Raw genomic sequence first — 12,565 nt, forward strand, 5'->3', positions numbered from 1 at the left:
GCACGATTATTTTATGAAAATAGAATCTCAATTTCCAAAAAATGAAAAATAAAATCATGTGTGACTAACTAGCCTTGAGGTGAGTGGAGATGCTAATCAGAACTTGTTTCCATGCTTTTGGGAATGAAAATGAGAGAGAGAGAGAGAGGAGAAGAAGAAAAAAAATGAATGGTACTAAAATTTGAAATATTTTGATACAAAAAGAAAAAAACCTATGATATTGGAAGTAATTTGATTCCTGATTTTCTTGAGAAGAACTTGTGTGGGGTTTAACTTGCCATTAAAATTTGCTGAATGTCACTACAATTCATTCAAAACTCGCAACATGGCAAGGCTTAGATATCTTTTATTATTTATATTTAAGACTTTCATAATTATTTTTCCTACTAATTAGTATACACCATGAATCAATCTACTGGTTCTTTTTTTTTTCTTCTTTTCCCTTTTTTTTCGGTCCCAAATATTCCGTTCAGCATATATTTTGCCAGACTCTTCACTTTCTTCTCCCACACTTCTTTCTCTCCCACTTTGTTCTCTTGCATTTCTTCAAAAAAAAAAATATATATATATATATATATATTTGTAGGGATTCTCCAACTTTTATCATGGGAATCAATCAAGAATTTGTAAGTTTTTTTTTTTCGTTATTTATAGAATAGTTGATTTGATCTTATGAACTTGACATGAATAACCCACATATATATAGGCGTATTAGGGTTCATATGTTAGTCTAATCTTTAATTTTAATCCATAAAACAATCTAAGTTTGATATTCTTTCATTAAGCATCTTGATAAATATCGTGCACAACCTCCCGGCAACACTTTTGCATCACCTTTTGAGACAGAACACTCTGATTCACCATATCAAAATTCATTGCCTTAGAATCTGTGTGAAAAGAGTTTTCCAATAAATATCAATTCTACTAGATTGATGCGAACAAACAATTAAAAAAAAATTACAAATGAACACACATGATGTGGGCACGATTATTTTATGAAAATAGAATCTCAATTTCCAAAAAATGAAAAATGAAATCATGTGTGACTAACTAGCCTTGAGGTGAGTGGAGGTGCTAATCAGAACTTGTTTCCATGCTTTTGGGAAGAAAAATGAGAGAGAGAGAGGAGAAGAAGAAAAAAATGAACCATTAGATTGATGTCATGGTATATTTTAGTTTGTAGAAAAAATAATGGAGCATTTAGATCCAAGTCGAAAAATTTGAGTCAAACTTTCTGATTGAGTCCAGTTCCATGTGCCTTATATCAGTTTATAGGTTCAATTGATCTTTTTATGCCCATTTTGCCCTTTTATAATTTAAATGAAAATATATTTAAATTTTTTTATTTATCCAAGTTTTGAATCTTCAAAATGCCTTTAATCTATCCAATATCCAAGGAAAAAAAAAATTAATATCAAAATTCATAGCACGTTTTATCAACAACAAAATCTACTGTGATATAATTAGGTTTATTATATTAACACCTCACAAATTGTTGAATAAACCCCATACACTTAATACACCCCATATTTTCTTTTTCACTTAAAAATTATCTTAATACACCCCACATATTTTCCCATAATACCCCCACACCCCACATTCTCAATATACACCTTATATTTTGTACATACACCCCACATTTCTCAAATCTTATAACACTCATTTTTAATTTTTAGGGATTGAATCTGACCATTTAAACGTTTAGTCTGCCGAAAGATTTCAAATCATCTAAACGTTTAGTTTGCCGAATGATTTCAAAATGATGATTTGAAATCATCTTAGTATAGTTTGCATTGACAGATGTCTACCATCGTTAAGTAGGGTAACATCAATAATGGCTTCATTGCTGGATTTTTAAGAACAGGATCAACTTTACCATACTTATCGTACAATGAGCTCTCTGTGGGAAAAATTTTGTCGCCGCTGTAGTTTAAATCAAGCTTTCTTGCAAGTTCCCCAAAGTATGCCTCTGCTCCCCAACTAGTTCCAAGAGGAATCACTTGGATCAACACATAGCCAGGTCTCATGAACAGAAAATGTGTCATGGTAGCACCGTGAACCCCTATCACGACATCACTCAAATTAAGAACCCAATAAATTTTTACCAACTCAATCCTCCAATCAGATCTAAGAACTTCAACTTCAAACCCAATTTTCTCAGACATTTCCACCAACAAGTCCTCATTGGTTTTGCTCTTGATCCGTTTCTAGATACGATCACCAATTTAGGCCTCTCTATTTGTCAAAAACAATTTTTCTTAATCAACATGTTCATAGTTTCATTGGTTAGGGTTTTGTTGAACAATGGAGGGTGAGAGGGTTTTGATAGTTGAGAAGAGAAATAATACACTAAAAGTGATTTGAGGTGTATTTAGAATTTTTATTTTATTTTAAAAAAAAAACCTAATAAGGTCAAAATTGTCATTGCATAGTGGGGTAAATAAGTCATTTAATATTAAATTTTAATGTGGGGTGTGTTCAACATTTTGTGGGGTGCTAATATAAAAATCCTATAATTATCTAAATATTATTCATTCTTGATAAAAGTATATTACAAAAAGAAAAAACCTATGATATAGGTACATAAATACAAGTAATAAGTGATGAACATATGTAAATAATATCTAATTAAACTGTGGTGTAGGTAAATAATGCATCTAATCTGTGATGCAGGTAGACAATGCAATCAAGCTTTGATGCAAGTAGTTTACAAACAAAAAAAAAACATATGATACATATGCAATTAATGATATAGGTAGAGTATTATTTAAAAAATAATAATAAAAAAATTAAAATTAAAAAAAAATTAAAAAAAAAAAACCTATGTTATAGGTAGATAAACACAAATTAATCTTAGATAGATTATCAACAAAATATGTGATATATATAGGTAGATAGATACAATTATTCATGGTACAGGTACACTATAATATAAAAGACAAGTGATATAGGTAGATAAAAACCAAAAACATTCGTGAAGAAAGATGATATTGAGGGAGGAAACACAAAAGAAAATACTAATTCCTATAAAAAGGAGAAATAATCTAAAAATAAAAGATAAGGAGACGAAGAACCCCAAAATACAAGATTGACTAGTGTAATCTCTTTTTTTTAATCCAATCAAATGTATATTGATCATCCTTATGGAAGGAGGAGGAGCAGAAGAGGAATATTATGGAAGAAGATTATTGAGCAAAATAATGCAGGAAGAGAAATATATTGTGAGGGAGAAACAAGAAAAGAAAAATGAACGGTTTGTGGAAGGAGAAGAAAAAATGAGATTTAAATCCCTATAATAATCCTATAATTAAGAATAAGATTAATATTAATCACAAATTAAAAAAAACAGTAATTAGTTAATTAGTTAATTTTTAAGGGTAAATGTGGCAAGAGAATACAAATAAGCTGATGTGGATAATAAATTACTCGACCTAACTCAAAAATTAAACAAAAGTGGACTATAACTAATAATGGCTCATAAAATTGGACCTATATTAAGTTTTTCCAAAAATTATGAGAATTTTAAATATAAAAGAAAGGCAAAAGATTATATTTAAGATTTGCCCCGTGGCGAGTTTTGAATGGATTGTAGTGCCAATAACCGTTCGTTCCGGTATAAATAGTCAGTATTTGTTTTTCCAGCAAAAGTAGGGACAATTGAGATTGTTTAAGCAACTCACATAATCATTGACCTCTTGCCAATTGATTCTAAGTAGCTTTATCGAGATTAGAAGCGAATTGTGCAAAGGCTTCTAATTCTGCAAATTGTGCCAATTCCAATTTTAATTTGCCAACTACTTGTTTCATCGCTTTAATTTGAGCAGCAGATCCTACCTTGGAAATCGAAATACCCACATTAATGGCCGGTCTGATTCCAGAATTGAATAAATTGGCAGATAAAAATATTTGTCCATCTGTAATGGAAATTATATACAAGTCAAGTCTCATACAAATTTTTCTCAATTTTCTCGCTTTTTACTAACACATAATAATTAGAATTTCTCCAATTTATAATCCTTTTTAGGTCAAGTTTTTGTTTTTGTTTTAATTTTTTTTATATACAAATAATTTTCATAAAAACCTTAAACACGACCCATTTACCTATCTTCTCAACCCGCTCTAGACATGCACTAGCTATTTGAGACTACTTTTTTTTCCTAATGTCCATGTATTTGAAATTGACATGCAGCATGCTCCATGGCCACACAAACTCTACAGCCTTGATCTAATGACATTCTTCTTTATATGTAGGTACGTAATCTTATGTTAAATTCTTTTGAATGACGAATTCGATAACTAATAATAACTGACTTTAACTCAAATCCTTACTTTATAATATTGTTGCAGAAAATTTGTAGTAGACTTTCTAATTTTGGGATCATAAAAAATACGAACGAATAGGAATTAAACACTCATCCTCGTCAAAAGAAAGATAATTTTAATGTTATCCTCCAAAATCATATCAATAGCAGGTTGACTTGTTAGCCAATAAAATCATACATGAAAAGGGTCATCAAATTTTTTTCCCTACATGTTGTATTTGAGTTTGCTTTTCTCCAACACCGAGTTTTCCACGTGCTATTCACACGATTACGTGTGAGGTCCCCGTATGTTCAAGTTGTATATATGTTATTTGGAGGAGAATAATACTACGTTGGTGATGCAATTAACCTTTAGTTAGGTTCTTTAATTGGCAATATGCATGTCACGAGGTGTAGTTTTTACAAGTTTGTCTTTTATGTATGGTGGTGTCAAACTATTACTAGTTTGATCATTATGTAAGCAGGAGGTGGCCAAGTAATTACATGCAGTTGTTGTGTTGGCAACAATCTTACATGCAGAGGATTTGCACGTAAGTTGTTAGCATGAGGTGTTAATATTATCCAAGTTTTGGAGATAGGTTTTGCAGCCACATTCAACTAATAAGGGCATTGTAAATTGTAATTGCGGACTTTATAACCTATAAATAGCAGCATTGCTTCATTGTTTTTTCATGGCAGCATGCAGAGAGTTTCACGTAGAGATATAGAGAGTGTGGGAAAGAGAAAGAAACAAAGAAATGATGACGTATGGAGTTGGCAGATAAATTTCTTTGCCAAGGTTCGGTTTATTGAGGTCAGTGGTTTATGTAATATGTTTAAAATATTCTTATTTTTCTTATAAATGTGAAAACCACGAGCTATCATGTGTTTTGATCTATATATTTTCAAATATCTCCCTATTTCAAGTCAAGCATGTTGGATATGTTGAAATGTTTCAGAGTTATTATATATGGTGATATGTGGTTTATTTGGAAATGTTCATGGAGCATGAGAACTTCAGTGTTGGGTTATCCGAGTGATAAATGCAAGGCACATGGGAGCATTAGGGCAAAATGGCCAATTTAGGGGTCACGTGGTGAACTACATGTTATGGAGGACACTAACATGTGAAGGGACAATGTGATATGGCATGATACGTCATAAAGACTTTGATATGATTGTACTATGTTATAATGTGAGTAAAATAGCATGCTTGACTGGCATATTACCTATTCTACTAATTGGTGATGATGGTTGTTGCTCACCCCTTATCCTTTTATTATACAAATGAGTTATTTGGCAAGATAGGTGCTAGACAAGTTGAAGTTGCGTCAGACAACAAATTTAAGAGTTTATATTATTTATGTACACCCTGTAAAGATTTTCGAGTTATTTGTATAAGAGAAGTTTTTTTTTTCTTTTTATTTCATTTTACTCGTGCGCCTACGCGGGGTCATATTTTTCCGCCAACTCCAAGTTCGAGACGTGACATTATCTCTAAAGGGCAATAATGTCAATTTCTCCATACTCTCCTTCTTCGTCCTTTTCTCCACACCCAAGTTAACCAATTCACCTCTCAAACCTAGCATTTCTATATGTTTCTACTCTGTTTAACCTCTCAAACCCAATATTTCTCTATGTTTCTCCTCCAATCTCCAAACCCATCATTCAATTTCTTATTATTTTGTTATTCAGTCAAGGTGTAGATTGGGTCAGTGGTGTTGAAGCTCCTGTCGCCGCAAGAGCTGAAGTGGAGAGAAGAACGAGCTTACCACTGGAGTTTTCTGTTAATCTACATAAATCTATGGTGTTTTTAGAGAGAGGAAGGAGTTGGAGAATATCAAAGAGAAATGAGAGAGAGAAGAATCTTTAAGATTTTTGTATTAATTTCTTAATCATTAAGAAAGTACATTGACTTGGTATTTATACAATTTACAACACTTCTAACAAACAAATTACCTCTCTAAGACTGTGACACTTGTTATAATTCTACAGTTACAATATACCTCTATCACCCCCCTCAATCACATGCTTTGATGAACCAAGCATGAGATTCTTATAGTGAATTCTAAAAAAAGGGTGCACTCAGCTCTTTAGTTAATATATCAGTTCTTTGGAAGACACAAATTGCACACGAAGTTTCCCTTTGGCTACTCTTTCTCGGACAAAGTGAACATCGATCTCTATATGCTTGGTCTTCTAGTGTTGTACAAGATTAAAGGAAAATGTAATAGCTGAGAGATTGTCACAAAACAACATCGAACAAATAAGGAAGGAAAACTGCAAAAATGTAAGAATCTATTAGATCCAATCTAACTCTGCATTAGTAGTGGACAGTGCTCTATATTAGCTTCAGTAAAGAACTTTGACACTGTCTGTTGCTTCTTAAGTGACCAATAAATGAGATTGTTGCCTAGGAAAACAACCAAATCAGTGGTGAACCTTTTGTCATTGGGATCTTCTTCCCAATCAGCATCACTAATGGCCTTCAATCCTAATTCACCTCTAAAATAAGAGAGATCAAAATCTGTAGCTCATTTCAAATATGTCGTAATCCTTTTCACTGCAAAGAAGTGAGAGACCATAGGTGCCTGCATAAATTAACAGACTTGATGTAATGAAAAGGCTAATGAGGTCTAGTAAATGTTAGGTACTGTAACACACCTACTACACTTTTATACAATGCAGGATTGGAGAAGGGTTCACCATCATCTTTCAATAGCATGTTATAAGGTAAACATAGAGTGTCACGTGCTTTAACTTCAATCATTTCAGTCTTGTGAAGCAAGTCCTGATCATATTTCTATTAAGACAAAAATAAACCATTGGCTGTTCTTGAGATTTGAATGCCCAGAAAATAATGAAGAGGGCCCAAATCCTTAATATTAAACTCAAAAGTTAAGGCTTTAATCACTTGTTGAATTGCATCAACATCACTGCCATCGACATAGAGCATCAAAATCACAATTTAAGAACCAACAGTTTTCACAAACAATGAAGAGTTTGAGTATGTGTTCTTGAAACCCAGCTGAGGAAGAAACTGAGTAAATCGATCATTCCCTGCTCTTGGGGCTTGTTTCAACCTATAAAGAGACTTATATAACTTACAAACCAACTGAGGAAAATTTAAATCTTCAAAACCAGGTGGCTGAGCCATATACACCTCCTCCTGCAAAATTCCATGCAAAAATGCATTTTTGACATCAAGTTATCTGAGTGACCAATTAAATTGAGTTGCAAGGGCTAGAACAATTCTCACTGTTGTTGGCTTAACAATAGGACTGAATGTTTCACTATATTCTATAACATGCTCCTATCTAAACCTTTTTTGCAACTAATCGAGCCTTATGCCTTGTTATTGAACCATCAACATGTTTTTTTATCTTGAATATCCATTTCCAACCTGCAAGATTTTTGTTTGCAGGTAAAGAAATCATACTCCATGTTCCTTGATGATGCAATGCCTCAATTTCTTCTTTCACGGCTTATAACCAAACTGGACTTTTAAGGGCAAACTTTAAGTATGCGGCTCACTAGCAGATAAATCAACAGGCTGAGAGGCACTTAATGCATAAAGTAATGCTTTCTTTTTAATAATTCCACTGTTACTTCTATTCTACATAAGATGTAAATTGAGAGGTGGTATAGAGATAACCACTTGAAAAGCGTCACAAGAATGATCAAGAGCAACAAGGACTGAAGAAGTTGTACTTGCTGCATCAGTAATGGATTGGGATGTGGATGGTGTGGATAGGTAGGAAAAGATATGTGAGGTACAAGAATATGAGATTCAGGAGATGAAAACCTCTATAATGATGTATTTGAAACGGAATGTGTATCAGTAGGTAATGTATTTGTATGTGACTTAACTATAGGTGTTGGAGGTTGTGCAACAACATTTTGAGATGTAACAACTGGAAAAATATTTAAACCAATATAAGTGCATAAGGAAATTGCATTTGTTTTGTTTTGGTCAATAAGTCTGTGTAGGGAAATTTTTGTTCACAAAAAACCACATGCATAGACACATATATCCTTTGAGAAGGCACATTAAAGAATATAAAACCTTTGTACTTGATTGCATCACCTAGAAATACACATTTGGTGGCTTTGGCTTGTAATTTGGTGCTGTTGTAAGGTTTGAGAAGAAGGAAACATGCACATCCAAATATTCTTAAGTGAGATAAGACCAGAACACACCCAAATAGAGGTTTAAATGGCAAATTATTGGATAAGACTGAGGAATGCATTTTATTTATGACATATGCAACCGTTTGACAAGTAACTGACCAAAATTGGGAAGGTAATTTTGCTATTTGTGACAATGTAACTGTGGTTTCAATAAGATGCATATGTTTTCTCTCAGCTAACCCATTTTGTTCTGGTGTATATGGACATGATTTCTGATGTAGATGCTTTTGGTTGACAAAAAATTCTGGATTGTCTTACTAATGTATTCACCTCCTCCATCAATTTGTAAAATTTGAATTGTTGCAGAGAATTAAGTAAGTAGAAATGAAAGGCAATAAATGTTGCAAAAAAGTTAAAATCCAGCAATATCTAGTATATTCATCTATTAAAGTAACAAAATACCTAAAGTCATCCACATATAAGCAAGGTGTTGGACCCCACAAATCTATCTGCACCACTCAAATGGTTTTACATACTTATCAATACTTATAGGAAATGGTAACTTGCAAAATTTCCCTTTTAGACAGCTCTGATACATGACAGATACAGACTCTTTTGCACAACTAATATTGAATTGGTGTAACATCAAAGACACAATGGAATCAGTGGGATGACCTAACCTATTATGTCATAGTATAGAAGTGACAAGTTGACCAAGGAAAGCTTTGGTTTTCAAACTGCTTTGAGTAGATGCTGGATAGAAGTTGACATGAAAAGAAATGGGATAGAGTCCATTATTGCACAACCCCTTGTATAGTATCCTTTATGCGGCCTTGTCATGTATTCAAAAACAAAAAGCATCAAGGATAAGCCAACAATTATTGTCTAAACATATTATATGTACTAACAATAAATTGTGTCAGCTTTGGAACATATAATACTAAATTTAACTTAATAGGATGCACTAATGGTTTGAGAATACTGTTACCAATATGTGACATAGACAAACCTTTACTCTTTGCAGTTTGAATGGTTTCATTAGATGGATAAAGAGAAGCCATATAAAGGTTGGTCAAATCAGATGTCAAATGATTTGTTGCCCTTGAGTTAGTGAGCTAAACTTGTGGCTGAGAAAAAGAAGGTTGAGACACCATTGTATGCTAGCCTGCATTTGTGAGTGTGGAGATGGATTGTAATTGGCTTGAAACTGTTGTTGAGGGCTAAACTGAGACTACTGACTTCTGGAACTAGAACCAATGTAGTTAGGACTCTTCTCATTGTAAAAATAGTACCAATTAGAGTGATTGAACTTTTCACAAATTTGACCGTTAGACATCTCATGTGAATTGGAACCACAAAATGCAGCAGAGTGACCCTCAGTATTACACAGCTGATATGTGAGTAATGGTGGAGCTGAAAGTCATGTGCTGAATTGAGGAGATGGACCAAGAACACCAGGATTTGGTGTTTGTATGACATGAGTCTAAGTAGGGTAATAATGTCTAGGCTGAAAGTTTCAAGCCCCTTGATTAAATCTCCTCTTACCTTTGTTTCTGTTGCTGTTAAACTGTTTAAACCCTCTCGAGACAAATCCAAATTGACCAGAATTGGAATGAAATTACTGATTGAATTTATTTTGAAAATTAGAAGGAGGATGATTAGCCACCGTTGCAAATAAGAACTGTGTAGTTGTATTAGAGTTAATGATAGTCTTTTCAACAAGCAACTGAGACTTGAACTCTTTAAGAGATATGAAATTCTCTATTCCCGGTCCTGAATGTGTTATATTATGCAGGTAAACCATTCAATGCAAGAATAACAATATCCTCATCCACAAAGTATACTCCTACAACAGACAAATAGTCCCTAGCCTCCTTGATTTTTTGTAAGCATTGAGATATAGAATCAGACCATTTCTTAATTGTTTGTGGGTTATACTTCATTTGGAAAATGCTAATTTAGATATTGTAGAAAATTGTTCTTTTAGTTCAAAGATCTTTGGAACTGACACTTCCAATAACACAAGACATAACCACTTAAGACAGAGAAGCAGTTCTGAGTTGCATAATTGCTCGATCATGCATCATCCATACTAAATATGCATCACCATCAGTAAAAGATGAAGAATCTGTTGAATGAAGTCCAGATTCACTAGACTAAGATGCATTGTGTGGAGGACAAGGATTGGAACTATCCACAAATCTCATAATTCCATTACTTTCAAGCAATACTTTTGGAAATGCCAATTCAAGTAATTTGTATCATCAAGTTTAACATTCATAGAAGTTGAAATTGATGAAATAAGAGCAATAACAGGAAATTGAAGAAGTTGCAATTGATAAGCAATTACCATTTTCGCTGACTTTGCAAAAAATTATGAAATTGCACCAAAAGCTAAGTGCGATAAAACGTTGAACACTTGTTGTACATCGATCGAAGAAACTAGGAGAAGAACTGAGGTCACATATGTCTTTAAGCTTTCTTGTATTAATTTCTTGATCATTAAGAAAGTACATTGACTTGGTATTTATACAATTCATAACACGTCTAACAAACTAACTACCTCTTTAAGATTGTGACACTTGTCACAATCTTACAGTTACAATATATCTCTATTATGTTGACGGGGTGGGGAAATGTTTAGTTGACGACCATGACGGTGTAGACACAGTCGTAGCCCCATTTGGGAGTATTTTGTACCCCGTTGGAGAGATAGCTCATGTCGAATCGAAATCTGAAACCTATTGGAATTCATCAGGACATTGCCTTATGTCACTTAAACTCTTCCATCTAGGGATGACAACGGTTCGGTTTAAGGATAGAAATATTATATTCATTTCCATAACCACAAAAATTAACCACATCCATAACCGCAAATTAACCATTACAGATTATCCATAACCATACCCACTGATGCAAAATACAAATTACCAGTTGTACACAACAAATTGCATATTTACTACAATACAATGATTACATGAAAAACCACATATTCAAAATACAAATATTGCCAGTTGTACGCTAAAACTAATAACAAACCAAAGAGTTATACTAAGAAATACCAAACTATCCAAGAAGTACAAATAAGCTTGCAATAACAAGGACATTGTCGCTTGAAGACTTTACATTTCTTTGAATACCTCCAAGCGAAATGACCTTGAGAATGAAATAATGCCCTTAATGCTTGACCCTCAACAATTGTTGCCTCTCTCTATCTACATGGACATAAGCATATGGATCAAAAGAAAGAAAATCTTGAACTACTATATGCAAAAATAAACATTTGATCTTAATCAAGAAAAGTGAAAAGATATACACTTGAAACCAAAAGTTTTTGATTTTATTTTATTTTCATTAACCAAACCAATACCATAAACAAAGACTTCTTTTTTTAATAAAGCATAAACAGTAGTAACTAAGCCAATGCTATAAACTAAATCATTAATTAGCCCAAAAATTAATCTCAAATTCAATCATTAATTAGCCCAAAAATTAATCTCAAATTCTTACCTTGTCTGCAGGTTCTTTGTGCAAATAGAATAGAAACTGCAAAGCAAAGAAAGCCACGGCTTAAGAATGAAACATGACTCAAAATTTATATTAAAAAATCTTAAACGTATAAAAAGTTAAAAACTACATGTGCAGAAGAGTGCTAGCATGTATCAAATCAAGAGCCTTGAAATATTAATTTCATTAGATTACTACTTCACGACTAACAATAAGGATTGATTTTTATTTTCCATATTCAACACCAGAATTTGATAACTTTTTCTCCAAAGGCTACCCACTAATTAAAGTTTTCAAGAAAACAATTTGTGACAAAATTAAACTGAAATGAGTAAATAATATTTCTCCACAAACTAAAATTATAAGCATGAATAAGCATTGAGTTTGGTATGATTAAGGACCAAGAAGGGGAAAGTAGAGTCACAATTTGTGATGGAATTCAAGAAACACAATTCCAATAAGAGTATAATCAGAATCACACTTAAGGAATTGGGAGTCAAAATTGTCTAAATAATATCATTAAAATTAGATAACAAAAAAAGACAAAAAAAAGAAAGAACAAGCACCCTGGTTGAATTGCGGAAACAAGCATGCAATTAAAAAACTAGGGTAACCCTCAGTCTCAC

The 12,565-nt window shown here is 32.9% G+C and overlaps 1 long non-coding RNA gene and 1 pseudogene across 1 annotated transcript; both read right to left on the reverse strand.

Annotated features, from left to right (window-relative positions):
• Positions 1-1,778: 1,778 nt before the first annotated feature.
• On the reverse strand, positions 1,779-2,165 carry LOC148695186 (xylan glycosyltransferase MUCI21 pseudogene; annotated as a pseudogene).
• Positions 2,166-11,323: 9,158 nt separating this feature from the next.
• On the reverse strand, positions 11,324-12,014 carry LOC148695187 (uncharacterized). Its single transcript, XR_015965244.1, has 2 exons — positions 11,943-12,014; positions 11,324-11,647 (listed from the first exon to the last, which is right to left on the reverse strand). It is a non-coding gene; the product is annotated as an uncharacterized LOC148695187 (long non-coding RNA).
• Between the last annotated feature and the right edge of the window lie 551 nt (positions 12,015-12,565).

Source organism: Pyrus communis, chromosome 8 (assembly GCF_041283825.1).
Source record: "Pyrus communis isolate YQ-2024b chromosome 8, ASM4128382v1, whole genome shotgun sequence".
NCBI lineage: Eukaryota > Viridiplantae > Streptophyta > Magnoliopsida > Rosales > Rosaceae > Pyrus > Pyrus communis.